We start from the raw sequence: 17,318 nt of genomic DNA, 5'->3' as shown, positions 1-17,318 counted from the left end.
GGAAATGTGGGAGGCGAAGGAGCCAAGTGCCAGGAACAGCCCTGAGAAACCCAAGCGGAGCACTGAGGACAGGGATAGGGTTTCGCTTTTCCCAGGGAGAGGGAGCAAACGTTGCATGTCCCACGTGGGAGCCGTTTTAGGGAGAAAATCGGCCTTTTCCACAGCGAGGAGCAGGCTGCAGGAAGGAGGGGCTGCTGTGCCCACCTGCCCAAACTGCTGCTGCCGCGGAGCCTGCAGCACCTCCGCTCTGCCGGGGACACCCCCAGGGACCAGGCCACCCCAAATCTCCCTCGCAGCTCTGGCACCCAGCTCTGACCCCCGCAGGGTCTCTCTTCTCTTCCGACCTGATTCTGTATGAATTTCCCCCATTTTCCATCACTGCCTCCTGACTCATCACCCAGACGCTGGTATCCAAAAGCTTGGAGGATGCCCCTGAACAGACCAGGACTTCCAAAGCCCTATTTCTTTATGAAGGAAAGCTAAAATCACATTGTTCCTCGCTGTGGCACTGGATTTCTTCTTGCTTTGTTATTTCTCCTTGCCAAACCTCAAATCAGCTGAACTGATCCACCAGATCTTTAATGAACATTGACATTCATCAAATCCATATGGATTTGCAACATATAAGGCTGGTTTGCTACACCCATCATTGGATATCACAGCCCCACACTGGGATGGGCTCAGCACCTCCAGTAACATCACATCACTGCTGTGATTTGCAGGGAAGCAAACCTCACACCCAAGTTACACCAAGCCCCAGGGAATTGTCATCATCCTCTGGAAAAAAAATTAATAACAATTTAAAAAAATGCAAGCTGCTGCAAAAGGGGTGGAGCTGAGAGTGCATCAGAAACCTGCTGAGGTTTCATTTCCACTGTAAGAGCATGCATTAGGAAAGACCATTTCTAGAGTCAGGGGCACTGAGGAATCAGGTGGTGTGTGAAGCCCAGTCAGGGATTCACTCTGATGGGCAGAATGGCTTTTGCCACCTGCCCACAGCTGGGAGAGCACCCATGGGTGCTGCCAGGCCAGGGGAGGCAGGTGTCAGGCCCAAAAGGGCATCTGGTGGGGCTGCTCCTGAGAGACACAGACCTGCACTGTCACACCTGGGATGTCACCACAAGGGACAGTGGCAGGAGAGTGACAGCCCTGCTCCGAGGGTGCTGCTTGGCAGGGGCCAGGGTGAGTTGTGCTGGAACTGACATTGCACAATGGGGCAGAACTGGTTATGTGGGGGCAGCTGAGGAGGAGCAGGGGGTGGGGATCACCCACACATCCAAGACCAACACGATCCATGAAGATCCCACTGCAGCTGACACAGGGAGAGGCAGGTGCATGGCATCACTCAGTTCTGTGGTGCCACTAGGACCAGAGACCACCTGGGAGAGGAGAACAAATTGTGGGCTGAAAACTACATGGGAGAGGCTGAAATTTGATTTCTGAGGAAAAGTGCTGAATTCAAAAGAGGTACAGCCAAGATGGGAGTCACAATGCTGACAACAGACCAGACACTGTAAGAAGAACCTGCAGAGCCATAAGGACAGTCAGCAGGTTCAGGGTGGTAGCGCTAAATCTGCTGCCTTACAGAACTCCATTTCCAAAAGAAACTTTTAAACATCTGATTTCCCACCACACACAGGCCAAGTCACACAATTCCCCTGACCCAGCTGAATCCTAGGGATCAAAGCAAACACTGACCTGGCCCTTGCACTGTGGTCACAAACACCTCCAATTTAGCAGGGAAAACACGTGTAAGACTCAGAAATCCTTCAGCACACAGCAGGGCAGTTGGAGCGGATCAACATAATCCCTGAAGCAGCAAGCTGGGGCCAGCAGCTGCTGTCCCTTGCCCTGGGCACCACGAGAGTCCCACAGGCAGCCCTCACTGCTTCCCCAGGCATCTGCAATCCCGAGGGAGCCACGGGAATCAGACCCTGCCACTGTCCTCATCTCACCCACTCCGCCCCTAGAAAGGCCAAATCTGGCTCCCAGCAAGCTCCTCCCGTGTCCCTGCTCCCCAAAGAGGAGAAAACGGGTCATTTTAGCCTGGCACAAGGACACACATGTTGAGACACCAGGAGCCAGCAGCTGAAAGTGCTTCCTTCTGAGCCCTCCCAGGGTCCCCCCAGCCCATGGGACAGCACCTGCTGCAGTCCCAGAAGTGCAGCTTCCAGCCCAAATCCAGGAGTCTGGAAAGGCTGCACTATTTGCACCCCAGGGTTGTGGTGAGGAGGTTGAGCTCCATCAGCAGCCCTTCCCTCCCTACAGTCCACCTTGCACACCTCCTCCTCCTCCTCCTCCTCCTCCTCCTCCCTGGGGGAGGAAGGCTCAGGCTGCAGGCGCTGGCAGTGGGACACCACGAGATCCCCTGGTTGCCTCAGACAGACACTCCCAAAACCAACACCTCACATTCCCCTACATCCATCTGCAGAGATTCACTTTTATAATACCTGGTTTTGGGCAGCACTTCCTCCCACCTCTTTCAGACCAAACGCTTTTGGGTAATTAACTTAATCAGGGATTAATTACCACCATCCCCTGCCCAGCAGGGAGACCTTAAGCACTGCCTCTCTTTGTCTTTTGGGGTCTGGCAGAACTGTGGGGTCCTCAAGAAGGAGGAATTCTCCGGCCCCATCAACTCGCTCCACCCCTTTCCCTGCTCCCAGCGGCCGAGCGCGGAGCTCCATCTGCAGGCACAGCTCTGCCTCCATCACCCCTGAAGCAGCTCCCTCCCCAAATTCGGGCCCTGGCACACGGGTGTTTGGCACATCCCAGCTCCCACAGCTGCTGCCCAGGTACGAGTTTATCTCTGCTCCCCGCTCACCCATCCAAGGTGATGCCCCGAGGCCAGCAGGGGAATGAGGAAAGAGAGAAGGACGAGCTCGGGACCACGGGGCAGGCACCAGGGGGAGTCACAGCTTTGTGCAGTGCCTGCTCAGCCTGTCGTATGGCCAAAGTGCAGGAGACTGAGCTGGTGGGCTCCCAAGGGACACTTAGTCCTGAGCTCCTGGGCTTCCAAAACGTGAGACCCAGCCTGATTTGTGTGTCAGGGAAAGAAGCTGTCAGTGGACACCAGAGCTGGCACAGCCACCAAGCCCTCGCCCATGGGATGCAAAGTCTCCTTCCAAGGACCAAAACCTTGGATGCTGGGGGGAAAAAGCCACTGAGCCCCATCCCATGGGTTGCTTAGTCCTCTCCTGGGGATCAAGACCTTGGGTGCAGCCGCAGCCTCTCTGAGAGCTCTGGTGGTGCCAGGCTGGGACGGAGCTGGCGGGGGCTGAGATGCCAGATCTATCAAGGGCTGTTTTTCAGTCTACATCCTCCCAGCCCTGTGAGCCTTGGCAAGGTCATGCTTTTAACCTTAAATAAATACCCTTTCCAGGATATCTCACTGTTTGCACGGCCCAAATGGCCACTTCAGGCCCCAGAACACTTCCCCCTCGTGCTGAGCAGCTCCGGGAAGAGGCTGGATCCCGTCTGGCTAATCTGGCCGATCTGTTTGCATGGCACAGGCCGGACGACGGCGAGACGTGGAAGGCAGAGCCCTGGGTCATGCACCGGCTGCGGGGGAGGCATTGTGGACAATGCTTGGTCTTATCCAGGCTCTGTGCTGCTCTTATCCAGGCTCTGTGTTGGTCCAGTGCTGCCCTGCACTGCCCTGACACCTCCGCATGGAAGTAGCTGAATGGCAAAACCCCACAAAGGACAAACAGAAAGGGGTTGGAGGCTCCACACCCTCAGAGTCATTCTCACCATCTTTTTCATTGCTGCTATATTTTTCTCATCCATTTGACCCTAAGATGGGTGCTGGAGGGGTTGTAGGTGGGGAATTGCTCTGCTAAACCTGTGATGTTCACCCGGGGTGAGAACACCTGGGATTTACCTGCCAGTAGCAGCCAGGTATAGAGACATCAACCTAACTCCTTACTCTGGCAAGCTTTGGGGGCCACATGGCATTGTAGAGCCTGAATCCTCTTGGCTCTGGGGTTGGGACAATGATCCTCTGGGTCCTGGCCAGGCCAGAGTCCTGCTGTGCTGCAGGGATAGACCATGAATAACACTGCATTTGCAGAGTGGGGACAGACCCTTGGGACAGACTGACAGAGTGGGAGATTCTTCCCTGCATGGAGTTGAACACAGGCCTGGTATCAGCTGTGCCACATGTCCAAACACAACCACCTCCTCTCTTCCCTTTCTAGTAGTCACCTGCAAATACAAGAATCCCAAAGCTCAGGGATAAGCTTACTCTTGGGAAGTAATTTCTTTACTTCCCAAGGCTGCATGAGACTCACAGCAGTGGCTGGTGAAGGGAGTTTTATTCAAAGCACATGAAAACCAAACCCAACACAAAGTCCTGCCCTGAGTCCTTGGACATCGCAGCCCAGGGCTCAAAGCAAAACCCACCTTTCCCCATGAGCACCCCCAAAGCCTCAGGGGACTCACTGCTTATCCATCACCAGCATATCCTGATACCATACCTAGGCTGTGTTTTCAGTTTTATCACTGCTTTATTCACTGTAGTTTTATTCACAACTGCTTTATTCACTGTATCAGCAGTGAATAAAGCAGTTGTCATCCACCCCTGCTCCAGCCCAGCTTAAAATCCAAAGCCTGGCTGGAGGTGTCAACTAATCACAGACTTCCTCCACTTAGCAGCTCAGGGCCAAGGTAATCATTGGTTTGGATGCCTCTGCTCTTGCCCCGACCGAAACTGCTTGCCCCCACCCGTGTCCCTGGCGTCACCACCTGGCCGGGTGTTACCCAACGCAGGTGCACAGTGGAGATGCCAGGGGCTCCCTCCCTCTCCACTGCCATAATGCTGAGCCTGCCACTAACAGTGTCACCAAGGGATGGCTGAGTCTTCTCTCCTGCCAGCCTGCCAGGTCTTCTGTAATGCTGAAGTTCTGTGGGGTCCTGTCCTGGCAAGGATCAGCCCTGAGGAGGGAACCAGCCATGGCTCCAGTTCCAGTCAGCAGCCAGTGATTGGAATTATGCTCCTGGACACAACCCTACACTTTCAGTCCTCAAAAATTAAATATGTTTCTCCTTGTAAATGTGGCACTACCCAACCCCAGCCTTCCCGGTTCCCAGGTGCCCTTCTGGTGCCAGCCAGAGCCACTGGGGCTGGTCACACACAAGTCCCCGCAGGCAGGCACCCAGGCCAGCAGTTCCCTATCAGACACCCACACAGCATTTTTACCACTCAGTGCAGGCAGCTTAACTCCAGGCTCCATCCTCTGCCCTCTCGAGGAAAGAGGGACGTTTCCAGCCTCCTCAGTGTGCAGAAAGAGGATGTGGACCCCACGATGGCATTAGCCAGCACTTGCCACCTTGGGCTGATCTGTGACTGAGCAAGGGTGGTTTGCCAGGGTGGCTGAGTGTTACTACCTGCAGCTGCTTTTGGGGGACAGTTCTCCCTGCCAGCTTCCACTGCTGGCTTCACATGCCAGAAGGGAAAGGAGCGGGGAGGGAGTGCAGGGCTCAAGGCTGAGCGTCTCTTCCTTTCTCCCCCAGGAGTTTTTGAACAGGCTCTGCTGGGGCTGTTGCATTTGCCCAGTTTAAGAAACCAGAGCTAAGGTGGGTACTGACCAGTAGCTGTATCTTTACTCTGTTCCTGTTCTTTGTAGTATCAGCATACCTTAAATTCATGGAAATCAGGAATTCCTGCAAGACAGAAAGCTCCCTGCTCATTAAGAAGCCCAAGTACAGCTTTAACTGGCAAGAGGAGAGATTGCACGATGCAGCCCTTGCACCTGAGATGGGCACTGCCCTCCTCTGGGCATGTGCCCATGCTTCTCCCCAGCATGGCAGGGTGGTGCCAGCCTGGGTGCAAACAGCAATTAGGTGCCCTGGTGCCCGGGCAGGTGCCCGGTCCCACGCTGCTCCGGCCGCAGGGCAGGCGAGGGCAGCCAGGCCGTGATGTAACCGCCGTGCCCGGGAGGCAGCGCTGGAAGGGAGCGAGCGCCCGCCCGGGCTGGCAATCCAGAGTGCTGCGTCACTCCTGCGGGCTGGAAAGTTGGTTGGATGCCAAAGGGCTGCCCAAATCCAGCTGGACTCCAAGAATGCATCCCCACCTCGCCAGTCTCGTGTGGCTGTAACCTATTTTCCACTTTTGGCTGCTGCAGAGAGATTATAGTTGAGCTGAGGGGATGAGGAGAGGGTCTGTCTCAGCTCCATCCTGCTGCCAGGCCTAGGGACACATCCAGCCAGCACCCAGTGTGTCCACTTTGTCCATTACATCCTTCCCAGTTGGCACAGGCAGCCCACCAGAGCCCTGCTGAACTAGGCACTCACCAAGGGCAGTTTTTGTTTCTTCTTCCAAGCGAGTGCCCAATGCTCCCTGCCATCCAGAGGGATAACTCACATGCTGCCTGGCAGCTATTTCATCAGCACAGCCAGACCCATACAACCAGTTAGCTTGGAAAAACACGATTCTTCTAATGATACCTTTGGAGAAGTGGTGCTCTGGATCCCAGTCGACCAAGGGAATATCTGGAGGAGCCCTGAGGAGGTTGTGGGGCAGCTTTGGCTGGCACATGGCTTCAAACCCAGTTCTGCCAGCAGCACTGGGTGAAGAAGCTGCCTTCCATCCCCAGTGCCTTAAAAACAGCATTCTTCAGCCCACTAAGAAAACACAAGCACCAGGAAAGCTGCTAATCCTCCAGCTGGTTTTCCCATGAAAGAAAAGTCTCCCTGGCCCCATTCCTCCTGCTTTTCCCCTCCCACTGTAAGCCATTGCAGGTAAATCCAATGTGCTGCTCCTTAATCCCAGCCTGGGGAAGCAGGAGCCACCCTGACCTAAGCAACCTACCTCACTGGTGCATTTTATTACTGACTTCAGCCAGGTCTTGCTGGGATCAGGGTCAGCAGCAGCCAGAACTCACTGGAGGGAGGGCAAAGTGGGGCACAGCAAAAGAGGGAGGAGGCCCACAAAAAAAAAAAAAAAAAAAAAAAAAAAAAAAAAAAAAAAAAAAAAAAAAAAAGTAGGGAATAGAAACCAGGTTAGGGCTAAACTGTGGGTGTAGAGGCTGTTGTGGCAGGTAGAGCTGCTCTGCCAGTCATGGGGACCAGAGGACCTCCAAGCCATCCTCAGCATCCTCACCAGATTTCCAGGGTTTTCCATCCTCTGATTCTGGGAGTTGCTGTGCTGGAGGACTCAGGGAGAGCAGGACTACAGGGATGAGGCTGGGTGCAAAATGAACAAGAACTCAGTCCTAAAGCCATCGCTTCATCCTGTAAGGGCTCTTCTGGTCCATCAGATGTCCATGTGGCTCCAGAGGGTCCTTGCTGCCCCAGAAGTGTCAGACCTGGACAGTGACACATCAGGAATGGCGACTCAGAGAGCAGTTCTGCAAAAAGAGTAGGGTTTGTTTTTACCTTTTATTCCCTATTGGGAAGAGAACAATCGACAATGAGCCAAGCTTGGCACAAGGCAAGATAAGGCTGGCCTCCTGCAGCGCCTACGGTGGCACCATGAGCGTCACGGGGCCCTTGGCACAGCCCAGAGGGTTCCTCTGAAACACACACAGGGCTCACAAGGTGCCCAGCACCACCCTGGCACCTGCCAGCCCAGGAGGCCCAAGGGCAGCTGGATCCACTGGAAAACACAGAAGGCATCTTGTAGTCACATCCCTGGCTGGGCCATGGCCAGCTGGAGGCAGGCAGGGAGCTGATAGCAAAATTTACCAAGAGAGGCCAGAGGCAGTTCTGGGAATAGCCCTGCTGCCCAGCCTGAGCCTGCTTCCAAGAAGGATGTTTCTTTCTAGCACGTGGCAAAGGTGATATCCTCAGAAAACTGGGAAATTCGCTGGAAGAAAGGTGACTAAGACTCATGTTTTGTTGGAAAAAGAGGTGGAACCAGCCTCCTTGAAGTTCATGGGAAATCTCAGGTTCAGCCTGAGCATGGATTGATGGCTTTTCCCAATCCCACAGGACAACTTGTCACCTAGGAATGCACTCCATCTGCTCCAGTGGGAGAAAACCTGCTGTCAGCCATAGAAAAAATATCCCTATAAGCTCTGCTTTCCCCTAGCAGTAGGTCTCCCTTTCCCATAGTAAAAAGTCCTCTGGGCAACAAAATTAACCTTTCCAAAAGACAAGCCCACAGTGATGTTGTGAGTGGGTTCCTGTGCCCATTCCCTGTCCCATGGGAGTGCAGGGCAGATTGCCCTCAGTCCTCAGTCCCTTGGGAAGGCTCTTCTGGTGGCAGGGCTGGTGGGGATCCAGAGTGGGGAGGACATCTGAGGAGAGAGAGTCAGGTCTGCCAGCTCCCACCCCTTCTTTACGTACATCATAATTTTGGGAAGGAACAGTGTAAAAAGGTAATTCTTTTAGCCTTCAGTCCCATCACAGTCTTATCCTGCTGTCAGGGCTGGCGCAGTCCTTGGCATCACCTGTCCCTGGGGTGGTGAGAAAGCAGGCTTGTGGTACCCTTCAGAGAAGAAGACACCCATTCCATGTCACCTCCTCCTGCCCCTGGTGTCTGTGGGATCCTGGGGCGGGCTGGGGACCTGCTCATACCCCTGGCATGGAAAGCCACCCAGGCTGCACTGGCTGATCTTCCCTTGGGAAAGGCGGTGTGAGCACGTGGCATCCCTGCCCGGCCGAGCAGAGCAGCCCCGGGCCAGGTGAGTAACACCTTCAGCTGCTGCCTCGAATACCGGGGGCTGATCTCTCACCTGGTGCCGGCTGGGAGGAGCCACGGTGCTCCGCTGGCACCGGGGATCCTACCTTGGCACCTCCAAAATGCCTTCTGGGGAGGGCCAGGGAGCCCTCACTGCCTCCCCGGATTTTGTGAGGGATGCCCAGCACAGGCAGGGCTGTCCCTGTTCCCGCAGGTGTTGTCCTGGAGCCGGAGCAGGGCTCTGGTCACAGACACGCCGATGTTGCTCCCAGCTCCCTGCCTGCCCGGCATTGTATTACCTCTTACATCAGGCAGTGCTGGGCCAGCTCCTGTCCCAGCACATCCTGACCTGGCACTGCCTCCAGTCCTGGGACACAAAGCTCCGGGGTCCCACTCCCTGGGGATCCCTGCATCTTCTGAGTACCCTGGGGCCCTCCATCCTGCAGCCCTCCCTCAGGGATGCTGGCAGGTGCTGTCACCTGATCCCCACTGTCACCCAAGGATGCTCATCCTCCACCTCAGGACCTTTTGGGGAACACAAAGCAGCACTTGTCATTGTTTGTGAAAGCAACTGGGGGGTGGGGGCAGAAAGGAAAAAAAAAAAAGGGGAAAAAAAAAGGGGGGGGAAAAAAAAAGCTTGCTTTTTTGCTTTTCCCAGGTGAGAGGAGAGGAGAAGGGGCAGGATGTGGTCAGAGCTGATCCCTGACCAGCAGTGGAGATGAGTCCAGCACATCCCATCACAGTCTGACAGGTGCCCATAAAGCCTCCACCTCCTCAGCCATCTCTGGCCTGCTTTCCAAACCCGACTGTCCGGGTTTCGGGGTGCTGGAGGGGTGCCAAAGCACCAGGACAGTGGGGTGAAGGCATTCCCTGGCACTAAAGCAGGCGGGACACCATGCCAAGAACAGCACCTGCTGTTCACCTCCCCTTCCCAGCCCCCGAAACGCGAGCAAAGGCCCTGGGGAGATGCTGTCGGTGCATGTCAGCGAGTGCCCTCGAGGGCTGTGCAGCACCCATGAAACCACAGCCGGGCCCACTTCCCTGGGAAGGGGTGGCCGAGCTCGAACACCGCCACCGAGCACCCACCGAGCCCGGACACCGCCCCTCGGGCATCCCTTGAGAGCGTCCCGGTGCCGCAGGGTTGGGTTCGGAGCCGGGCGCTGTTATGTAAAGCAGCACGAGAGTGGCGGGGATGAGCTGGGCTTTGTAGGTCAGAAAATGGAAGTGCGGGGCAGTTCGGGGACTGGGCTGGGTCAGCTCGTGAGTCAGTGGCAAAGGAGGGACCGGCGGAGGCTTTATTAGCGGTGAGGGGTGGAGCGAGGCTCCGCAGGCAGGCGAGCAGCGCCGAGCTCCGGCACCGACGGAGCGGGGCTCGCCCTCCTCCCGCCCGACGCGGTCCCCGCGGCCCGGCCCGCCGGCGATGCGGCCCCAGCCCCGCTCCTCCTCCTCCTCCTCCTCGCCGTGCCCCTGAGGGGCCGCTCGCCCCCCGCCGCAGCCCCAAACGCCCACGGCGCAGCCAGAAGGCGGTGATGGAGCAAGGTCAGTGAAACAGGTTTCTCCTCCCGGATCCCTGGAGCAGGCGTCCTTCCTGCGCCGGCTGGGGAGCTGCGGACTTGTTGACAGCGGCTCTCGTTAGCTCGGTTATTGAGCGGGGCCGAGGGCTGGGCTCCCTGCTCCTCCGCAGGTAGCGGCTCCGATGGGGTCATGGATGCCCTGTGCAGCTCCCCGTCCCTCTCCAAGTGGGCAGCCGTGCTGCTCAGCTTTCCCTGGCCTCGTGGGACCCCAGGGGATCCCCCTGCCCCGGGAAGTCTACTCCACAACACTGGTGGGGTCAAGGTGCTGAAATAAGGGGTGTTGGTATGGGAGGTCTGCAGCGCCAGGGATGTAGAAAGGTTTGGGGGTGGCATCCCCATCTGACTCTGGTGCTGTGAGCTGCAGCCACCCCGGGTCAGCCGAGCCTCAGTGCCACGCTCAGGGGTTGTTTGTGGCTGTGGAGAAGTACCAGGCTGTGGGTTTTCAGACATAAAAGGCAGCACCAGGCTGTCTTCCAGAATCCGCCTTCTGCCCTGTTCAGGCCTTTTGGCATTCTGAAATTCCTGCACATTCCTCTACAGTGGTCACCAGCACTGCCCACAGCTGATGGCACTGTGCTCCAGGGATGGGGATGTGTCAAGTCCGGCCATCCCAGACATGGATGCATTTCCAAAACAGCCAGAGAGCCCAGGGCAGTGTCCTGGGGGGGTGAGCACTGGTGACAGTCCCAGGGTCTGCTTGGACATGGTCATGCCTGCTCAGTTTTGCTGTTTCCTGGGGTAGAGATAATGGATGGGAACAAAGGGATGTTGTGGCAGACAGATCTGTCGCCGGCGCCTCCTGCGAGGGCAGAGCCCGTCCTTGGACCAGAGCAGTGTCGTGCTGAGCCTGCTGCTGCCTCTGCCCAGGCAGCGGTGGCTGCAGCCTCAACAGAGAGGAGATGGGACCCTTGGAAATTCCATCCATGCTTGCTTACTGTCTGGGTTTAGGTGGTTTCTGGGCTGGATGCCACCCTGGCAGCCCTGCCCTTGCTGCTCCAGCCAGTGCAGTTCCATGGGGAACTGGGTGGCCCAGCCTTCACCCAGGTGTCTCCTTTGGTGATGGCTGCTCCTGGTCCCACCAGGACTTTCTGGGCTGGGTGCCTCGGTTGGCTGTGTAGAGTGCTGATGTGTTAGAGCTTGGTGTCCTGCAACAGGAAGATATAGTTGTTGTTAAAGTACAGTCTGAAATGTTAAAGCTTGGAGATCAGGAGCAGCAGGAAGGTTATCTCTGTCACTCCAAGAAATTGAGGGATAATGGTGAAAGCTGGGGTCACCACAGCCCTCAGAGCCACCCTGGAGCTCAGGTTCTGTGAGCAGGGATCCCTGGTGCCTGGGCAGGCAGTGCCACAGTACATGCAGTGACAGTCATTGGCCTGGCCCCACACCAGCCAAGGGTCCCACAGCCCCCTCAGTGCCTTTGCCCCCAGCAGAGTGTGCAGAGCAGCATGTATAGGCCATCCAGAGCATCAGTCCTGCAGTGCAGGTGTTTGCCCCAGGTACAGCATGGTCACAGCTACCAGCACTGCTCAGGAGCCACTGCTGGAGTTGTCTCAGCTTCTGAGGGTTCCCCACCTGCCATCACCCCTGGGACCCACGTGTCCCTGCTGAACTGACCCTTTGTTCACACAGAGGATGTTGTGGTGCTGGGGCTGTGCCTGACTGCTCAGAGTTCTCACCCCAGCATGTGGAGTGGCACAGAGCCAGCTCCATCACTGGGCTCAAGTCAAGTCTTCCTAAAATAGTTCCCCAGTTTCAGTTTCCCTGGAGCAGTGTTTCTGTGAGCCCATCCTCAGTGCTGGTTTCAGGGCTGTGCCAGAACCTGGGTGTCACAGAGGGCCAGGCATGTTCAGCAGCTGGGGATGGTGTCCTGGGTGATCAGCTGGAATGCTCAGGTGGTGTCTGTGCTCCAAGCATACTTTCTCCCAGCAGTACTGTCAGTGCCCATTGGGATGGATCCAGAGTGGGCCCAGGGCACTCTGGTGGATGATGCCTCACACCTTTCTCTGCCCTGGCTCCCCCCTGGGATGCTCAGTGCTATCTGCAAGTGTGGCTCTGTGCTCCTTCTTGGGAGCAAGCCAAGATGATGGGTACAAGGACAATGGGTACCAGGGAGTTCACACCAGCCCTGAAAAAACTGGTGTCAGAATCCATGGTATTGCTTGATATTTTGCTAGTACTTATAAATTGCATTAAGTAGAAAAATTATGAACTGCAAATGTAGAAAATTACTTTCCCTGTTAATTCTGAATTCAGAATAAATTCTGTAAATTCTTAAGTCAGAATTTAAATAAAATGGCCCTCAGCTTCTCCCACTTTCCCAGTTCACTCAGCAACTGTCACTGGGAAGACATGCTGAGCTGTGTCCATAATCCTGCCTTTTGGGCCACTTTGGTTTTGGGAATAGTCATGGAGACTCCCAAGAGCAGTTGCAAGGCCCCTGTGAGGTGCTGCATCCAACCCAGGCCATATCAGTGCCAAATCCATCCCTGTGCTGGGCTGCCAGAGATCACCATGCAAGGCTCAGAAAATCCAGAGCATGCAGGAGGTGCTCTGCAACAATCCCCTTGCCTCTGTCCTGGCCATGCACCTTCCTGTAGCCATGCATTACTCAGCTGCTGGGCCAGGAAGTGAATCCCTGGTGGGATGGGCAGGAAATAGTTAAGCAAGTGGGGTGAAATGGCCCATGCTGGCCTGGCAGGTCCTAGACCCCAGAGTCACCCTCCGGTGTGGACACCATGGCTGTCACCAACTCCGGGTGAGCCTGGGGAAGAGGAGCACTGGGCAGGGCTGAGGGCAAGATGCTCCAGCCCAAGTAAAATGCCTCCCCCTGGGCCTCTCTGCCTGTAGGAGCTGTCTGGTGTCCTGTGGGTTCTACCTGGTATCCTGTGGTTGATGTCCTTTCTCAATTCCCATAGCAGTCCCACATGGCAAGGCCAAGCACATGTGCCATCCAAGGGCAGCAGCCATAACCAGGTGCTGCCAGAAGCCTGGAGAAGCAGCCATGTCCCCACAGGCCAGTGGTGGTACCCAGCAGCCAAGCAGAAATGCTGCAATGCTGCCTGCAAGCCCCCATGTCCAAGAACACCACTGTATGAGCTCAGTCTTGCCCAAAAACCTCCCCTGCTCCAGACCCACCAGGGTCTGGAGTGTCTGAGTGCTAATGAGTGCAAACATAACCCCCCTTGCAGCAGCTGCCTGGGGATAAAGGCAGGGCCTGGGAATCAGCATCACTTTCGTGAGCAATGGTCCTTCAGTGGAGGAGCTGTGGCTGTCCAGTTCAAGGATGAAGTGTCCATGCCATGCCTGGGCCACGGGCATGGCCCATTGGCCTTTCTCCATTCCCTACACACCACCTCCAACACTGTCAGGGACAAGGAAACATGTGTCCAAGCTAAACCCAGGGGACTGGTTTTGCTGGGAAGCCCCATTTAACACAGACACAGGGTGGTTTGGGGTTTGTGGCTTGGGGTGTTACAGGACAACCATCCCCAGGATCACTGGTTCCCTTATGGGGACTTGCTGCCATCCACTGCAGGACCTGCCCTGTGTCTGACTGCTCTGGTGCCACAGGCAGGGACAGTGTTTGCTCCTTGGCAGCAGTGGGTCGGGAAAACCTGCTGCCTGGCTGGGTTTCTGTTTGGGAGGGTATTTAAGGGTGTTCTCCAGGGTGTGCCAGCCCTGGCCTCCACCCTGCTTTCACAAGCGCCCTCTCCAAAAGGAGCTTGTTATTCTCGGTCATGGAGTGTAATGAGCACCGTGAGGTTCCCCTGTGGAAGCTCCGATGGGCAGAGCAGCCACAGGGCAAGCTGAGCTCTGAGAACCTGGGGACAGCCACGTTCCCATCTCATGCTCCATCATGAGCCCAGTGGGATGGTGCAACCCAGCTGGATAGGGGGCTTGGAATGCAGGAAACATCTCTTTGGCCAGGGCTTTGGATGTTGTGTCCTGCAAGGGCTGTGGCCCCACACCTTGTGGGACAAACTTGGTTGAAAACCATGGACCCAACCTTGAGACTAAGAACACGCATGAGATCCAAATGCAGGTGCTTGTTCTGGAGATTTTGGGGCCAATGACAGCCCCCCCATGTCCACAGACCATCCTCCTCATCCCACAGAGCCCATCTCTTGGGCTCTGCCACACTGCATTGATGTCACAGCTCAGTTTTGGTCTCTCCTTGTGTCATGGAGGTGACCACATTGATCTCAGGGCTTGGTGATCCCAAGTGGCATTTCTGGGCTTGGTCTTAGCTATGCAAGGACATGTCCCATGGCACTTAGGTACTGTCATGTCACCAAACCTTTCACTAGCTCTTTGAAGGAAAGACAAGTTGGGAGAAAGGATCTCTGCACACATCAGCTCAACATCAGCAACTGATTGGGTGCTCCGAAGCAAAACAGCAAAAGTCAGGGAGTGTGCACACCCCAGGTGCCTAGACCTCTGAAATACCCTCCATATCCCAGTGCCTGGCCTGCTAAAGTCTCCAGTGGGTGCCAAGCCAATAGATCCACTTCTCTTTGTCATCTGCTCAGATAAACTGGTTCCCATTGCATGGGAGTGGTAATGGAGCGAGCCATGGCAAATCACTCCCCTCCTGCACCCTGCACAGACCCAAAGGCACAATCCATCCCTAGGGAAACTGGGGCTGGGGACTGGTTCATGGTGGGCAGCTGATGCTCTGGCAGTTACCCAGAGAAGGGGCAGAGGGCTTGGATGAGGTTCACATGTGCATGAGGAACAGGGTGAATTTAGTGATCACAGCCTCATCTGAAAACTGTCCCGAGGGTGCAGGTCCTGCGGGCAGCAGTGGATCCCAGCGGGCTGTGGGCCCTATCATGCTCTCCCAGACCTGGTCCCGGCAGAGGGAGCTGTGACATCAGCCAAGCCATCGCTCTCCCTGCTGGGACACCAGCCCTGGGCTTTGGAAAGGGACCAAAGAAAACAGTGCTGGGGCCGGGGTAGTGCAGCCTTCTTGGAGAACTCACTGACTCAGCACATCTGATGGCTCACCCTTTTGCCTGTACATTGAGCCAAGAGTTATTCAGAACTTGTAATTCCACATATAAATGCACTGTTAGGTCCTAAAAAATGCTTTAAAAAAATGGAACCAGTTTACATCTGTGCAGAAAGATCTCAGACCCTCAGTGCAGTGATGGTGTTTAGGGGATGCCAGAGCATCTCTGTGTGCAGTGGCTTGAGGCTGGGACCCCACACTCTACTGGTGGGGATTCAGGCATTGGGGAGCAGCAGGGCAGAGAAACACCTGAGTATTTCTAACTTGCAAAGAGTAATTTTCCTCCCCTGCACCCACACACCCAGGGCAAGCACAGACAGGGAGCAACACAGCTGCTTCACACCAAACAAATCCCCATCTTCCAACCAGCATAACCACGGCCTCTGCAGTTCTAAAGGGACTAAGTGTGGTCCAAATCCCAGCCTGGCCTGGGATGAGCACACACAGGTCATTCCTTATCATTTGTATCCCTGAGATGAAGTGGATAAGCAATGCCAGTAACGTGTGCAGCATTTTTCTGATCTGACAGTCTGCATCACAGCCTGAACAGGCACTTTGCCAATACCCCATGTCACAGGCTGCTGACTCTCCCTCAGTAGGATATGTCACTGCCCATCCTGCTGCCGCACCACAGAAACTCCTGCAACCCAGGAGCCATTCATAGATCACATGTAAAATAGCACAGCAGGGCTGGGAGTGCACTGGTGAGTGGGATAGGTCTGTGGAAACACCTGACACTGTGGTTCAGAGCTGTGCTTGGAGCACTGATGCATCAGGGATGCTCAGAAGAGGCTCTGGGCAGCAGCCTGGTGCTCTGCTCAGTCCTGGGAGATTGCTGGATTTCAGAGACAAGGTCCTTTGCACACAAACTGCTGACACAGCTCAGTGCTCTGGAGAGATGGGACAGAAACATTGGTCTGTGAAATAACCATTTGACCACTGGAAGGCAACTACCAACATGTCCGAAGCAACATCTTCATTCTTGATTTTGCCCTCAAGACAGCACTGACCAGACTCACAGACCTGTTGGGCACCAGCTGGCTAAAGTCATGGCTGGCACATCTCAGACTGAGACCATGGCCATCAGAACTCCCTTCCAAAAATATAGCACCAGACAGGATGATGCTTCTCACCAAAGGAGAACCAGAAGAGAGAGCAGAATTCCTAAACCCTCTGCTCCTCAAGCCCAAACCCCAAAACAACCACTTGCTCAGGGAAGAATAGATTGTAATTATTTATTTTGTGTCCCTTTGAAAATATCACGTTATCTCCTTCCGTTCATGGCTTGGTGTGGTCTCACAGCCTGTGACAGCAGTGTCCCAGCCATCTGTGCAGCTCACTCCTTCCTCCAGTGAGTGGGAGACCATGGTCCCTTGAAGACTGGCAGGATGGAGCTGCCTGGTCCACTCTCAGCTGTCATCCCTCTGTGCCAGGAACCACCCGGGAGCATCGCACAGACAGGGAGCAAAGTGAGGGAGTAGTCCTGTGGGACTGGTGGGGATGGCTGTAGCTTTCAGCTGCCCCAGAAAGGGAGTCTCTGGCTTGTGTTTTCTGGCAACTTAGAACTGGGTTTGTTTCTTGAGCATTAAAAAAAAAAAAAAAAAAAAAAAAAAAAGCTTCTGCTATCTGCAAAGGAAAAGAGAAAAATCTATCAGCACCATGAGGATCCAAGAACAAGCTGCACTGAAAGGCTGTAAAAGCAGCACACAGATATCTGAAGGCTGAGAAGCCCAAACAACACAGTGAATTGGAGTGTCAGTGCATGTGGCCTTCCCTTCTCCTCTCTGACAGATACAGTCCTTTAACCCTACAACCAAACCCTGGAAACACCATAAAACAGCAACAACTCCAACCCAGATATGCAATCTTCAGAGGCCTGAGTAAGATCTCAAGCATTTGGGGAAGGATTCCCAAAGCCACCTGGCACTGCCATCAGCCTGGTCCCACCAGGAATTGCAGCTGATTTCCTAATGTCTTCAAAAGGTGAAGAGTCAATACAAGCCTAAGCGTGGTTACAAATCTCAGCTACATGGACTGAGAAGCATCAGACCACAAAGCAGTCTGCATTCAAATGGGTTATGAAACAAAACAAGGGCTTCACGTCCTGCCC

This window comes from Agelaius tricolor, unplaced genomic scaffold (assembly GCF_023055355.1).
Source record: "Agelaius tricolor isolate 1412-34295 unplaced genomic scaffold, bAgeTri1.0.p SCAF_35, whole genome shotgun sequence".
Taxonomy (NCBI): Eukaryota; Metazoa; Chordata; class Aves; order Passeriformes; family Icteridae; genus Agelaius; species Agelaius tricolor.
Note: the sequence above shows the minus strand (reverse complement) of the source record.